Source organism: Desmodus rotundus, chromosome 4 (genome assembly GCF_022682495.2).
Source record: "Desmodus rotundus isolate HL8 chromosome 4, HLdesRot8A.1, whole genome shotgun sequence".
Taxonomy (NCBI): Eukaryota; Metazoa; Chordata; class Mammalia; order Chiroptera; family Phyllostomidae; genus Desmodus; species Desmodus rotundus.
Window position 1 is genome coordinate 72,002,899 of NC_071390.1, and position 15,021 is coordinate 72,017,919.

Sequence of the window (15,021 nt, forward strand, 5' to 3'; positions counted from 1 at the left end):
GCATGACCACTCCCTTAAACACTAAGCCCTAGAGATAACATTCAGGCCTCAGTTGTGATTTTAGCTCCAGGCCCAGAAAAGCAGCATGGCCAGATGTGGAAAAGCCAAGTGGGATGATGCCATGGCTGACATCAGCACCAGCTGCAATGACAAATGCCCCCTTCCCTGGCATCAACCAATCAGTGGAGACTACAACCCTGAAAGGACATACTTGGAATGCTGATGAACCTTCTATTGTGCTATTCCCCTGTAACTACCCCTATGTACCTGCCTTTGGAAAGCAGATAAAAACCCTCAAGACAAAGATTCTGTGCACTCCTTCTCTCTCTGGAACATTTCAGCACCTTTCCTCTCCCTCCTCCAGGGGTGTTCTCTCTGCCTTTCTTTCTCCTAAGCTCCAAAGACTGTTGCCTCTATAATGTGTTTTCTGAGCCCATGCAGCCCAGCTAGCTCACTTCTTCCATGGCTCACTTCTTCTACCTCTGTGACTTTCTAAATAAAACTATTGCTTGTATTTGAGTCTTGGCTCTGAATTCTTTCTTAGCCAGAACTCAATTACCAAGGCTGCTGAGCTGAGGTATGGTAATGTCTGGTGCCCTTCGTGCTAACATAACTAAATTTCAGAGTTTATTGAGATTTCATCATTTTTTTCACTAATCCTTTTACTGATTCAGGATTCAATGCGGAATATCACAGTACATTTAGTCACCATGTCGTTTTAGTTTCCTCCAACCTGTAACTGTTTTTCGTTCTTTCCTTGACTTTCATGACCTTTAGATGTTTGAAGAATAATGATCAGATATTTTGAAAATGTTACTATATCTGAGATTGTCTGATATTTTCTTCTAACTGATCTGAGATTACAAATCTTGGGAGGAATACCACAGGGAGAATGTTCTCTTTCCCTCTCTCTCTCTCCCATGATATCATGGGGACATATGATATCAACATGAGTTGTCATATTAACCTTGGTTACTTGCCTAAGGTGGTGTCTGAAAAGTTTCACCATTATATAATTAGGATTTTTCCCTTTCCAGTCTACACTTCAAAATGGATCATGAAGCACACTCAGGGGGAGAGGAAATAAGTTCCATCTTAAATTTGTGGTTGTATTTTAAAACCACCATTTATTAGTAAATTTATGGAGAGAAACTTTGAGACTATGAAAATATACTGTTTATTTAAAATTCTGGCCACTAATTTTATTATTTTTAATATTTTACTTCATTATTCTTAGAGAGAGGGGAAGGGGGAAAAAGTGGGGCAAGGAAACATTGATTGGTTGCCTCTAGTACATACCCTGACTGGGAACTTAACCTGAAGCTCAGGCATGTGCCCTGAACCGAAATCAAATGTTGACCTTTCACTTTGTAGAATGATGCTCAGCCACCTGAGCCACACCAGTCAGGGCACTGACCACTAATTTTAGGATTTATTGATGGATATTTCCTGTGTCCACGTAAGAAATATCCAAACTAGGAGATAGGAAGATAGTGGTGGCGTAAGTGGGAGTTGAGCCCATTTGCTCATGCACCCAACTGGGACACCTTGCCAATCTTCTGAAGAACAGAGTGAACAGCCAACAGAATCCCAGCTGATATGAGGTTTGAAAGCCAAAGTGTGCAGAGGATGCTTAAAAGTGGGGGCAGTAAGGATATTTTGTAGGCAGAGGGGAAGGTCCCCTGGCCATGCACCAGAGATCACAACTACTATGGGAGCATTGGAGGAGAGCTGGGTTAGTGAAAGCCACCTAGCAGCTCCCTCCCCTCCCAGAGTGGAGATGTCCCAAACCCACACCAGAAGAGACCTAGACTTGTAAAGTCACTGGGGGGATAAGAAGGCAGTATGTGATGCACAGCCAGCAGTGTACACCAGCTTGGGCAGTGATCACCTGATGGGACAGTACTAGAGAAACTGGGGAGCTGGTGACACCTGGAGCTGGGAGAAGAGATGGGCCGTGACTTGCCATGATCCAGATAGACTCTGGACTGGTCAGAAAGTTGGACTCTGTGGAAAGCCAGGTACTTGTAGGGAGCAGCAGGAGGCACCCAAGGGGACTTTTCTCCAAAGTGGAACTTAGCCCCTGTGCAGGGACCACACACACAGGGACCTTGCACACAGCAGTCAGGCCAGTGAAGACAGAGGAGTGTGCGCGCCATTTGCTCCCACTCAGGGTGCCTCATGGATTGATCAAGGGGAAAGCAGGGGCTCAGAGAAGCAACGGCACCCAGAGAGATTTTTTTTCAATAGGGGAACTTAGCCACCCTGCAGGGATCTTGCATTCGCCCAGTGGCCAGGACAACAAAGAGGGAGGAGGGTGGGGGTGCAATTTACTCCCACTCAGTGTGCCTCATGGACTGATCAAAGGGTTGCAAAACAAGGTGAATTATCGACCTTGGCTGGTACAAATGTACACAGTGGACAGTTTGGACCACACAGTGCTCTGAGGGTGTGGGTTGGAAACTGGGCACCTGTGATTATTATAGCCCAGACTGACCCCCACCATTGCAGAATCACAGGAAAGGAAAAAATGGAACCCAGCCCCCCTCTGCCTTGAGGATCCTAGAAGACCAGCAAAACTAGCTTGGAAGGTTTAAAATCAGTAGGAGGCTTCTTTTTTTCTTTCAAGAGTAAGACAATAAGATCTGGAGCTGTGAAAAAACCAGAGACACATCCAGAAAGAAGTTGGAAGGTGCACACCAACAGCTGAGACAAATTTCACTTTGCTGTCCTTCAGAATGTGCATATTTTTTATTTCTCTTTTTTCCATGTATTTAATTTTGTTTGTTTTTTTTATTTGTTTTTTTCTCCCGTTCATATTGCATTTTCATGTTGTTTCTTTCACTTCACTCATATTCCAAATAACACACTATACTGGGTCTTCTACTTTTTATTCTTTTCATTTAGATTATCTATTTCTTATCATAATATTGTTATTCCAAATGCCACACATCACCCTTTCCTGCTCTTAAGCCATTTCACCATCTTCCAGAGCTTTACTACTGTTGTGGTTAACTTTATTTTCTCTCACACTACACCAAGTTTCTATCCCTTACTCTCACTATTTCTCCTCCATATAACCTCGCATGAGCACTCTTATTTCTTAAGTCAGCTCACATTCTCTTTCCCTTCTAATAAGAGTCTTATTTCTTTTTCACATTTTATAAATAGTGGCCAGGTGGTTGAAATACCATGGTTATTGCTCTACTTCTCCAAAGGAACACCTACTTGTTCAATACTTGTTTGTACTTTAAATACCATAGAATAATCTGCTGTCTTACTCCACTTTGCCTTTGCCCTGCCCCTGATCAGTTGAGTGAGGAATTTTATTTCAATGGTTTCTCCCTTTCTTTTCTCTTTCTCCCTGACTTTCATCCTGGGCTTTACTCATTATTCTTATTAGGTTACTTCCCTCAGCCACTCAAAATCACTTTTCTTTACTGTAGACATCTCATATTCACTTTTGCTTTTTCATAATATTCTTATTCCCATTCCACCTTTATTACATTTTATTCAGCTGTCATTGCTATCAACCCTGCTGTGATTTTTCTGCAATTTTGCTCCCATTGATCCAGTACCACTTCAATTCTACTTCCAATCCCATAGTATACTCTTCCCTCTTCTTACCCTATTGTTCTCATCACCTTTTCATGTTTTACTTACATCGTAAATTCTGCTCTCTCCCTTTCTTCACATCAGTTCTATCCCAAATCTTATCAATTCTCCTTCCTCTTCCAACACAATAACATTTTCCCCTTTTTTAGTTATCATATTCCCTTTGCCATATCTTATAATATCCACAATCTCTCTTCATCTTTATTAATCTTAGTTCAATTGTGGTTGAGACTGCTGATGTGTTAGTGGGTTCCTTTGCTGGAGTAGGTTTTGTTGTTTGGTAATACTGCTTTGTTAATCAACATTTGTACAACAGAATATAAGACCAGGTGGGAGTTGTGAATACTAATAAACCCACTGGAGGGGAGAACCCATGAACAAAGGAGCCACTGTCACTTAATAAAACAAAAGAGCCCACACAAATGAAGAAAGGGCAACCCTGGAGCATCCAGATAAGGAAATAAAAGAGACCGCACCACTGAGTCCCACAGAACCCTATCACGGAAGTTCACCAGGCAAAAACAGCTGGCCAAGCAGAGTATCTGCAATTGCAGAAACAAACAAGGTCACCTAAAACGGGGAGACAAAGAAAAAACCTGCAATCAAAAGGAATGGAAGACTCCCCACTAAAAGAGCTAAATTAAATGGAGGCAAACAAACTATCAGACATAGAATACAAAAGAATGAATTATAAGGATGCTCAAGGAACTCACTGACAACTACAAGAAACTGAGTGGGAACTACATCATTATGAAAAAGGAAATAGAAACTATAAACAAGAACCAGGAAGAAATGAATAATACAATATCTGAAATAAAAAACATACTATGAGGAGTTACAAGCAGGCGGGATGAAGCAGAGGACTGAATCAGTGAGCTGGAAGAGAAGGTAGAAAGAAATACCCAGGTAGAGCAACTGCATGAAAAAAGACTAAAACTAATACGAAGACAGCTTAAGGGAACTGCAAGACAATATGAAATGTAACAGCATTTGAATCATAGGAATACCAGAAGGAGAAGAAAAGGAGAAGGGATAGAAAATCTGTTTGAAAAAATAACAGAAAACTTCCCTAACCTGCAGAGGGAAAAAGCCACACAATTTTGAAAAGGACAGAGGATCTCAATCACGATGAACTCAAAGAAGTCTACTCCAACAAACATCATAATTAAAATGACAAATTTTAAAGACAAAGAGAGAAGCTTAAAGGCAGCAAGGGAGAAACAGGAAGTAACATACAAGGGAGTTCCCATAAGGCTAGGTAATTATCTCTCAACAAAAACACTATAAGCCAGAAGGGAATGGCAAGAAATATTCCAAGTAATGAAAAGCAAGAACCTGTAACCAGGACTACTCTGCCCAGCAAGGCTGTCATTTAAAATGGAGGATGACATAAGGAGTTTTGAGGCAAAAAGACTAAAAGAATACACCTCCACCAAACCAGCACTGCCAGATATGCTAAGAAAATTGCTTTAAGAAGATGAATATAGAGAACCAAGATGGCGGCGTAGGTAGACACACTGCGCCTCCTCGCACAACCAGAACTGACAGAAAATCGAATGGCAAGGAAGTCCGACACCAAGGAGATAAAAAAGAAACATTCATCCAGACCGGTAAGAGGGGCGGAGACAGGCACTGGGGTGGAGAGGACTCGAGTGGCCATGGCGGCACCGAGACTGGCGGAGTGTGGGACAAACAGGGCAGGCAGTCCAACCACTAGCAGACCCTGCGGCCCTATATTCGCTCACAGATAAATGGAGAGGGCTGGACTCAGAGTGGCGGAGAACGGGGCAGGCAGTGCGGCGGGTAGCACCCCGCAGCCCCACAGTCGTGCACAGATAAACCGGACAAACGGTGGGAAGCGAAGCCGGCCGCATAACCCAGGGCTCCAGCACGGGGAAATAAAGCCTCAAACCTCTACTTGAAAACACCCATGGGGGTAGAGGCGGCAGCAGGAGAGACTCTCAGCCTCACAGGAGAGGTCGTTGGAGAGACCCACAGGGGCCTAGAGCGTGTACAAACCCACCCACTTGGGAACTAGCACCAGAGGGGCCCAATTTGATTGTGGGTAGCGGAGGGAGTGACTGAAATCTGGCGGAGAGTACAGCAAGTGCCATTGCTCCCTCTCAGCACCTCCTCCAGGTACAGCACCACAGCGCAGTGACCAGCGTTACCCCGTCCCGGGGAACACCTAAGGCTCCACCCCTTTAAGTAACAGATGCTCCAAGACAAAAAAAAGAAAATGGCCCAAATGACAGAACACTTCAAAGCTCCAGAATAAATACAACTAAGCGAGGAAGAGATAGCCAACCTATCAGATGCACAGTTCAAAACACTGGTTATTAGGACACTCACAGAATTGGTTGAATTTGGTCGAAAACTAGATGAAAAAATGAAGGCTATGCTAAGAGAGACAAAGGAAAATGTACAGGGAACCAATAGTGATGTGAAGGAAGCTGGGACTCAAATCAACGGTGTGGACCAGAAGGAAGACAGAAACATCCAACCAGAAAAGAATGAAGAAACAAGAATTCGGAAAAATGAGGAGAGGCTTAGGAACCTCCAGGACATCTTGAAACGTTCCAACATCTGAATTATAGGGGTGCCAGAAGGAGAAGAGGAAGAACAAAAAGTTGAAAACTTATTTGAACAAATAATGAAGGAGACCTTCCCCAGTCTGGCAAAGGAAATAGACTTCCACGAAGTCCAGGAAGCTCAGAGAGTCCCAAAGAAGCTGGACCCAAGGAGGAACACACCAAGGCACATCATAACTACATTCCCCAAGATGAAACAGAAGGAGAGAATCTTAGAAGCAGCAAGAGAAAAGGACACAGTTACCTACAAAGGACTTCCCATAAGACTGTCAGCTGATTTCTCCAAAGAGACCTTACAGGCAAGAAGGGGCTGGAAAGAAGTATTCCAAGTCATGAAAGGCAAGGGCCTACATCCAAGATTACTGTATCCAGCAAAGCTACCATTTAGAATGAAAGGGCAGATAAAGTGCTTCTCAGATAAGGTCAAGTTAAAGAAGTTCATCATCACCAAGCCATTATTATATGAAATGTTAAAGGGACTTACCTAAGAAAAAGAAGATAAAAAATAGGAACAGTAAAAATGACAGCAAACTCACAGTTATTAACAACCACACCTAAAACCAAAACAAAAGAAAACTAAGCAAACAACTAGAACAGAAACAGAACCACAGAAATGGAGACCACATGGAGGGTTATCAAAAGGGGATTGGGAGGGGGAGAGAGGGGGGAAAGGTACAGAGAATAAATAGCATAAATGATAGGTGGAAAATAGACAGGGGGAGGGTAAGAATAGTGTAGGAAATGTAGAAGCCAAAGAACTTACAAGTATGACCCATGGACATGAACTATAGGGGGGGGGATGTGGGAGGAGGGGGTGGGCAGGATGGAGTTGAGTGAAGGGGGGAAATGGGACAACTGTAATAGCATAATCAATAAATATATTTTAAAAAATAATAAAAGAAAATCAAAAAATTAAAAAAAAGAAGATGAATATATAGAGTGTGAGAGAGAGAGGAACATGGGTACAAAGGGGGGAAATGGCAATGAATAAGTACCTGTCAATAATAACCTTAAGTGTAAATGGATTAAACACTCCAATCAAAAGAGATAGAGTAGTTAAATGAAAAAGACAACATGACCCACACATATGCTGCCTACAAGAGACCCACCTCAAAACAAAAGGCCTACATAGACTGAAAGTGAAGGGTTGGAAAAAAATATTCCAACCCTTCTAAGCAGGACTTTGGCCAAGATGGAGGTGTAGGTAGATACGTTTCACCTCCTCGTACAAGCAAAAGAAGGATATCAACAACTTTAAAAATAAAAAACCCCAGAAATGCCAGAAAATTGAATTGTATGGAAGTCCAACAACCAAAGAGTTAAAGGCGAAACATTCATTCAGAGGGGTAGGAGAGGTGGAGATAGGTAGCTGGGGTTGTGACCATGCATGGCAGGGTAGTGGCTGGTGGACCAGTAAGGAGAGGTGGTGGCTCTAGGATTGGGCATTCTGACATTTGCGTGTGAATGAACTGGGAGGAAAAACTGGAGAGACAGACCACTCAACTCAGGGCTCCAGCATGGGGAAATAAAGCCTCAAAACCTGTGGCTCTAAAAACCTGTTGGGGTTGCAGTGGTGAGACAAATGCCTCGCCTCAAAGGAGAGCTCCTTGGAGAGACCAATGGGGTCCTAAAGGTAAACAAATACACCCACCTGGGAATCAGCACCAGAAGGGCTAAATTTCCTTGTGGGTATCAGGGGAAGTGAGTGAAAGCTGGCCAAGAGCCTAACAAGCAGATTGTTACTTCTCTGACCACTCCCCCAAATACAGCCACACAAGGGGCAAAGAGGATTGCCCCACCCTGATAAATACCTAAGGCTCTGCCCCTTACAACAAAACAGGCATGCCAAGACAAAGAAATATGGCCTAAATGAAAGAACAGATCAAAGCGCCAAAAATAGAACTAGGTAATGAAGAGATGGCCAACTTATCAGAAGCAGTATTCAAAACACTGGTAATCAGGATGCACACAGAAATGGTCACGAAATAGAGGAAAAAGTGAAGAAGGCTGTGCAAAGTGAAATAAAGGAAAATGTACAGGGAACCGAAAGTGAAGGGAAGGAAACTGGGACACAAACCAATGATTTGGAACAGCAGGAAGAAATAAATATTCAACCAGAACAGAATGAAGTAACAAGAATTCAGAAAAAAATAAAGAGAGGCTTAGGAACCTATGGAATAACTTTAAACACTCAAACATCTGAATCATATGGATGCCAGAAGCAGAAGAAGAAGAACAAGAAATTGAAAACTTACTTGAAAAAGTAATGAAGGAAAATTCCCCAATATGGTGAAGGAAATAGACTTCCAGGAAGTCCAGGAAGCTCAGAGAGTCCCAAAGAAGCTGGACCCAAGGAAGCACACACCAAGCCATATAATTGCATTACCCAAGATTAAAGATCACGAAAGAATCTTAAAAGCAGCAAGAGAAAAGGAGACAGTTACCTATAAAGGAGTTCCTATAAGATTATCAGCTGATTTCTCAAAAGAAACCTTATTTGCAAGAAGTAGCTGGATAAAAATATTCAAATTCATAAAAGGCAAGGGCCTACATCCCAGATTACTCTATCCAGCAAAGGTATCATTTAGAATGGAAGGGCAGATAAAGTGTTTCCCGGAGAAGGTCAAGTTAAAGGAGTTCATCATCACCAAGCCCTTATTATATGAAATGTTAAAGGGACTTATCTAAGAAAAGGAAGATGATCAAAAATTAGAACAGTAAAATGACAAGAAACTCACAACTGAACCCCCCCAAAACAAAAACAAACTAAGCAAACAACCAAAAAAGGAACAGAATCGCAGAAAGGGAGATCACATCGAGAGTTATAAGCAGGGAGTGGGAGTAGGGAGAATGGAAAAAAGGTACAAGAATAAGAAACATAAATGGTAGGTACAAATAGATAGGGGGAGGTTAAGAATAATGTAGGAAATGGAAAAGCCAAGGAACTTATGTGTGAGACCTATGGACATGAACTAAGGGTGAGGGAATGTTGGTGGGAGGTGGGGGGCAGGGCAGAGGGTACTTAAGGGGAGAATAAACGGGGACAACTGTAATAGAACAATCAATAAAATATACTTTAAAAAGAAAAGAAAAGAAAAAGTATTCCAAACAAATGGGCAGGAAAAAGAAGCTGGGGTAGCATACTTATACTAGACAAAAGTTACTACAAAACAAAGTCCATAAAAGGAGATTTAGAAGGGCACTACATAATACTCAACAGAAGAATCCATCAGGAAGACATAAACATTATAATCACATATGCACCCAACATAGGAGCACCCAGACATATAAGGAAAATCTGGTAGGAATTCAAGAAAGATATAGATAGCAACAAACACACAGTAAGGTATTTTAACACCCCAATGTCAAGAATGGATAGATCTTCCAAACAAGGATATCAACAAGGATATTGTGGAACTGAATGAAGCCCTAGATCAAATGGATTTAACTGATATATATAGAACTCTTCATCCCAAAGAAATAAATACACATTCTTTTCAAATGTACATGGAACATTGTCAAGGATAGATCACATGATAGGACACCAAACCAGCCTCAACAAATTCAAGAAATAGAAATCATATCAAGCATTTTCCCAGACAACAAGGGCCTGAAACTAGAAACCAACCTCAAGGGAAAAAAACCCAAACACTCAAACTCACGGAGATTGAATAGAATGGCATTAAACCATGAATGGATTAATAGTGAGATCAATGAAGAAATGAAAAGCTTCTGGAAACAAATGAAAATGAACACAAAATAGTCCAAAACTTATGGGACACAGTGAAGGCAGTCATAAGAGAGAAGTACATTTATGATAAAAACATTCAGTAAAGTGGGAGAAAAGGGAACATACCTCAACATAATAAAGGCCATGTACAAAAAACCTACAGCCAACATCATACCCAATAGGCAAAATTTAAAGCTTTCCTACTAGGATCAGGCACAAGACAACGGGGTCCCCTTTCATCACATGTATTGAACATAGTATTAAGTCCTTGCAACATCAATCAGACAAGAAAAAGAAATAAAAGGCATCCAAATTGGAAAGAAGGAAGTAAAACTGCCACTGTTTGCAGATAACACGATAGTGTACATAGAAAACCCTATAGACTCCACAATAAACTATTCAACCTAATAAGTGAATTTGGCAAAGCAGTGAGATACAAAGTCAATATTCAGAAATTGAAGGCATTTTTGTATACCAACAATGAAATATCAGAAACAGAATCTAGGGAAAAAAATCCCATTTGCTATAGCAATAAGAAAAATAAAGTACCTAGGAATAAACTCAACCAAGGAGGTAAAGACCTGTACTCAGAAAACTACACTATGCTGAAGAAAGAAAATAAGGAAGCTGCAAATAAATGGAAGCGTATACTGTATTCATGGATTGGAAGAATTAACATCATCAAAATGTCCATACTACCCAAAGCAATTTACAGATTCTATGCAAAATAGCAATGACATATTTCAAAGATATAGAACAAACATTTCAAAAATTTATATGAAACCATAAATGACGTAAATAGCTGCAGCAATTTTGAGAAAGAAGAACCAAGTAAGAGTGATCACAATACTTGATATCAAACTATATTACAAGGCATCAGTGATCAAAAGAGGCTGGTATTTGCATAAGAACAGACATAGATCAATGGAACAGAACAGAGAGCCCAGATACAAACCCAAGGCTCTGTAGTCAATTAATATTTGACAAAGGGGGAAGAAGCATAAAATGGAGTAAAAATAGCCTCTTCAACAAATGGTGTTGGGAGATCTGGACAGCTACAAGCAAAAAATATGAAACTCCACCTCCAACTTACACCATACACAAAAAGAAATTCAAGGTGGATAAAAGACTTAAATATAAGTCATAACACCATAAAAGTCCTAGAGGAGAGCATAGGTAGGAAAATCTCAGATATTCTATACAGCAATATTTTCATTGATATGTCTCCTGGAGTAAGGGACAAAAAGGAAAGTATAAAGAAATAAGACTTCATCAAAATGAAAACCTCCTGTCCGGCTAAAGAAAATATCAGCAAAATGAACAGGGAACCAATCGTATGGGAAAATATATTTTTAAATGATACTTGGGACAAGGGTTTATCTCCAAAATACATAAAACACTCACACAACTGCACTCCAGGAAGAAAAACAACCCAATTAAAAAATGGGCAACGGACATGAACAGACACTTCTCCACGGAGAACATACAGAGGGCCCAGAGACATATGAAAGGATGCTTAACATCACTAGCCATCAGAGAGATGCAAATTAAAGCCACAATGAGATACCACTTCACACCAGTCAGAATGGCCATATAAAGAAGTCAACAAACAAGAAGTGCTGGTGAGGTTTTATAGAAAAGGGTTTCCTAGCACGCTGTTGGTGGGAATGCAGACTGGTGCAGCCACTGTGGAAAACAGTATGGAATTTCCACATAAAACTAACTATAGAACTGCCTTTTGACCTGGTGTTTCCACTGATAGGATTTACCCTAAGTATCCTTAAACACCAATTCAAAGAACCTATGCAGCCCAATGTTCATAGCAGCACAATTTACAATAGCCAAGTGTTGGAAGCACCCTAAGTGCCCATTAGTAAATGAGTGTATCAAAAAACTATAGTACATATATAATGGGATACTATGCAGGAGAAAAAATGAAGGAGCTCCTACCCTTCACAACAGCATGGATGTAACTGTAGAGCACTATCCTATTTGAAATAAACCCAGCCCAGAAAGACGAATACCATATGATCTGTCCTATACATGGAACCTAGTCAACAAAACACAAAAGCAAGTAAAATATGACCAGAGATATTGAAATAAAGAACAAATTGACAGTAACCAGAGGAGAGGGGGTAGAAAGAGAATGGGGGGAAATAGGGGAAGGATTGTCAAGGAACATGTGTAAAGGACACACAGAGAAAGCCAAAGGTGGGAGGATTGAGGGTGTGAGATAGGGATGAGTGGTGTGGAGGGAGAGATGGGGGGAAAACAGAGAAAACTATACTTGAACACCAATAAAAAACGGTTACAGAGAAAATAGAAAAGGAAAGAGGAAGGAAACAAAACAATGGGGTATTAAAAGATATGAGTTAAATAAATATAAAAATTAGAGGATTAAAAATAGAAAAATATTTAAAAGGCTATGAAAATGAAAGAATAACAAAAATAATGAAAAAGAACAAAGTGGAATTCATCTTAGCAGAGTTTAGTGCTTGCTTGCTGGGTTCTCCCTTTGGATACAGCTCTGATGGTTTCTGAGGCTGGTGTAAGCCAATGTCAGGTATTTTCCATGTCTATCCCTCAGTAGCCTGTTTGAAGTTACAAGTGATCCACAGTTTATGGTCAGATCCTCTGGTCTTGGCTGTGTCTAATTTGGGCCAAGCTCTGCAAAGCTGCGTTTTATCAGCACTGGGGCCAGGGGTGTTTCAGCAAATGACCTAAGCCATCACAGGATCCACTTCTGCCTGCTGGTCTGCTGACAGTTTTAGATTAGTCACAGACCCATCTGTTTCTGAGAGGATTTCCAGTAGAATCGGGGGGTTGGGGGGAGATGGGAATTCTAGATCTCCCATAGCAGATACCTTTCAGACTTCAAGGAAGATGGTGTGTGTGTTCCCCTGCCCCTGAGCCACTGAGTCTGAGTCTGTCTGGGAATTTCCTCCTGTACTTGGCAAGGCAGGGCCCCTAGTAGGGTAATGGTTGGGGCCTCCAGAGCCTAGGTTTTGGGTCTGCTGGAAACTGGGATGGTGTTTCTATGGCTCTTCCATGAGTGGGGATTGCCAGTCTATTTCCCAGGAAAGTGTATAGTATGGTTGCACCCTACAGCCCATCTCTAACACCTCCTGCATTTGTATATGTTGCTGTCTCCTCAGCAGGGGTTGAGGTGCAGGATGGGAGAAAAGCAAGAGGAAAAGAGAAAAACAGGAAAAAAAAAAAAAGACAAAAAACAGAGCTAAAAAGAAAATTAGAAAGATGGAGGTTGGGTTGAACAGGATTCCAGAGGGTGGGGAGTGCAGTATCCCGGAGGTTAAGTGTTTTCCCCCTGGGACGGGCTTGTCTTTCTCAGAAAAGATGGCTGCTGGAACTCCAGGTATATTCTGGCACATAAATCCACATGACCACTTCCTCCATGTCTCTTCCCAGTGCCTCCTGCTACAGACTCTTCTCACACAACTCTAGCCCATGCTGCCCTCCTTTCACTGGGTCCTAAAGTGAGTGGCTGTGAACACAAAACCTGTTCTTTGGCACCTTTAAGAATTAAAAAAAAAATAGTGGCTTTGTCTCTACAGACCGGGTGGAGAGGTGGGGGGTGGCGGGGAGAGGGTGAACGATATACTATTACTAAATGGACCCACCCTTGTGCTCCAGGGGTCCCCCACCACGTACTAGGTTCGCCTTGCCCACTGCCAGGGAAAAATGTCTCTCAATGCTAGAGACTGATATAAAAAGAAAGGGATTATTTATTTAAAGAGTTACACAAACTTAAGAGGAATAATTTAATGTCTTCATTGAGATCCCAAAGTCCTTTAGAATACCCACAAATGCACAGTCCTTCCTTCCCCCTCTGCTGAGTGTTGGGTACCTTGTCTCAGAAAAAAAATAGAAGTCCGTGGTTCTTCTCTGCCCAAGCTGCATGGTCCCAAAAAGATGCCACATGGCTGCCGGCCTGAATTTTAAATCCCAGCGCCAATCTTCCTCTGCTGCACCATTTCTGACTCTTCCCACAATTGGCCACAGCTGCCAGCATTCCCATATTTTTTTCAGCTTTACTGGGCTGCTATAGTAACTCTGGGCAGGTGTGGCCCTTTGGTGTGGAGCCAACCATCTCCAAGCTTTTATGCAGGCTCTGTAACCAGGGGGAATTGCCTTCCAGTTACATCATGGGTTGAAGTCACTCCCATCCCCCTGACTCAAAGCCTGGCCACAGCTGTTTAACATATCTATGAAACCAGATAAAGGTTATAGATATGTTAAGTTGTACAGACACCGGCCCTCAGTGTCTGTGGCATTGTAGCTGAGACGAGACAAATTCACGTGGATTACCGATGCCTGTGGAGGAAAAGGGACGGCATAGCCACTCTCTCAAGGGGAGAGCGCCCTGACCCTTGCCTTCACAGGATTTTATTGCTTTTCCGAGAACATGACATCAAGGATGGTCCTCATTTACTATGCACAGGTTTGTTTTAGGTGGTTACCTTTTACAGAAAGCAAAGGAGAGGATGTTGCTAATTACATCAAAAAAAGAAGGATATTTACAAATGTAAAGGGAACAGTGGTTGAACTGGTTATACTCATCCTTGGAAGGTTTAGCATAGATTTTAGGAAATTACTTTAAACATAAACATTTATCTTTATCCTGAGGCAGTAAAGTTTGCTGTCTCAATTCAGAATGAGGGAGTTTTAGCAAAAAGCAAGTCTCAAAGTAGCTAGGTACAATGCAGGCCTGATTCCCCATGGGAGAAGCTATCCATGGGCATGGGTCCTGTGTTCTGGACCTCGCTTTCCACTGGCCTTTCCAAGTGGGGGCTGGGCCCACGCCACACAGAACAGTCTCCTTTATTAAATGACCGTTCTAGAGGTTATCTGCAAAACTGTTGCTATTCGAAACAACTCTCGATGGCCCTGCTCCATGCATCCCATCCCCCCAGCTCAGACTTGTGGGGGTGAGGACATCATTCATATATATATATTTCTAATATTTTCTGGACACTGAGTTCAGGACTCCATTGAAAATCCTTATTTGGGGGGATTTTTAATGGGGTCCTTAGCTGCACCCTGTTACACATGGTCTGTTGGTCATGC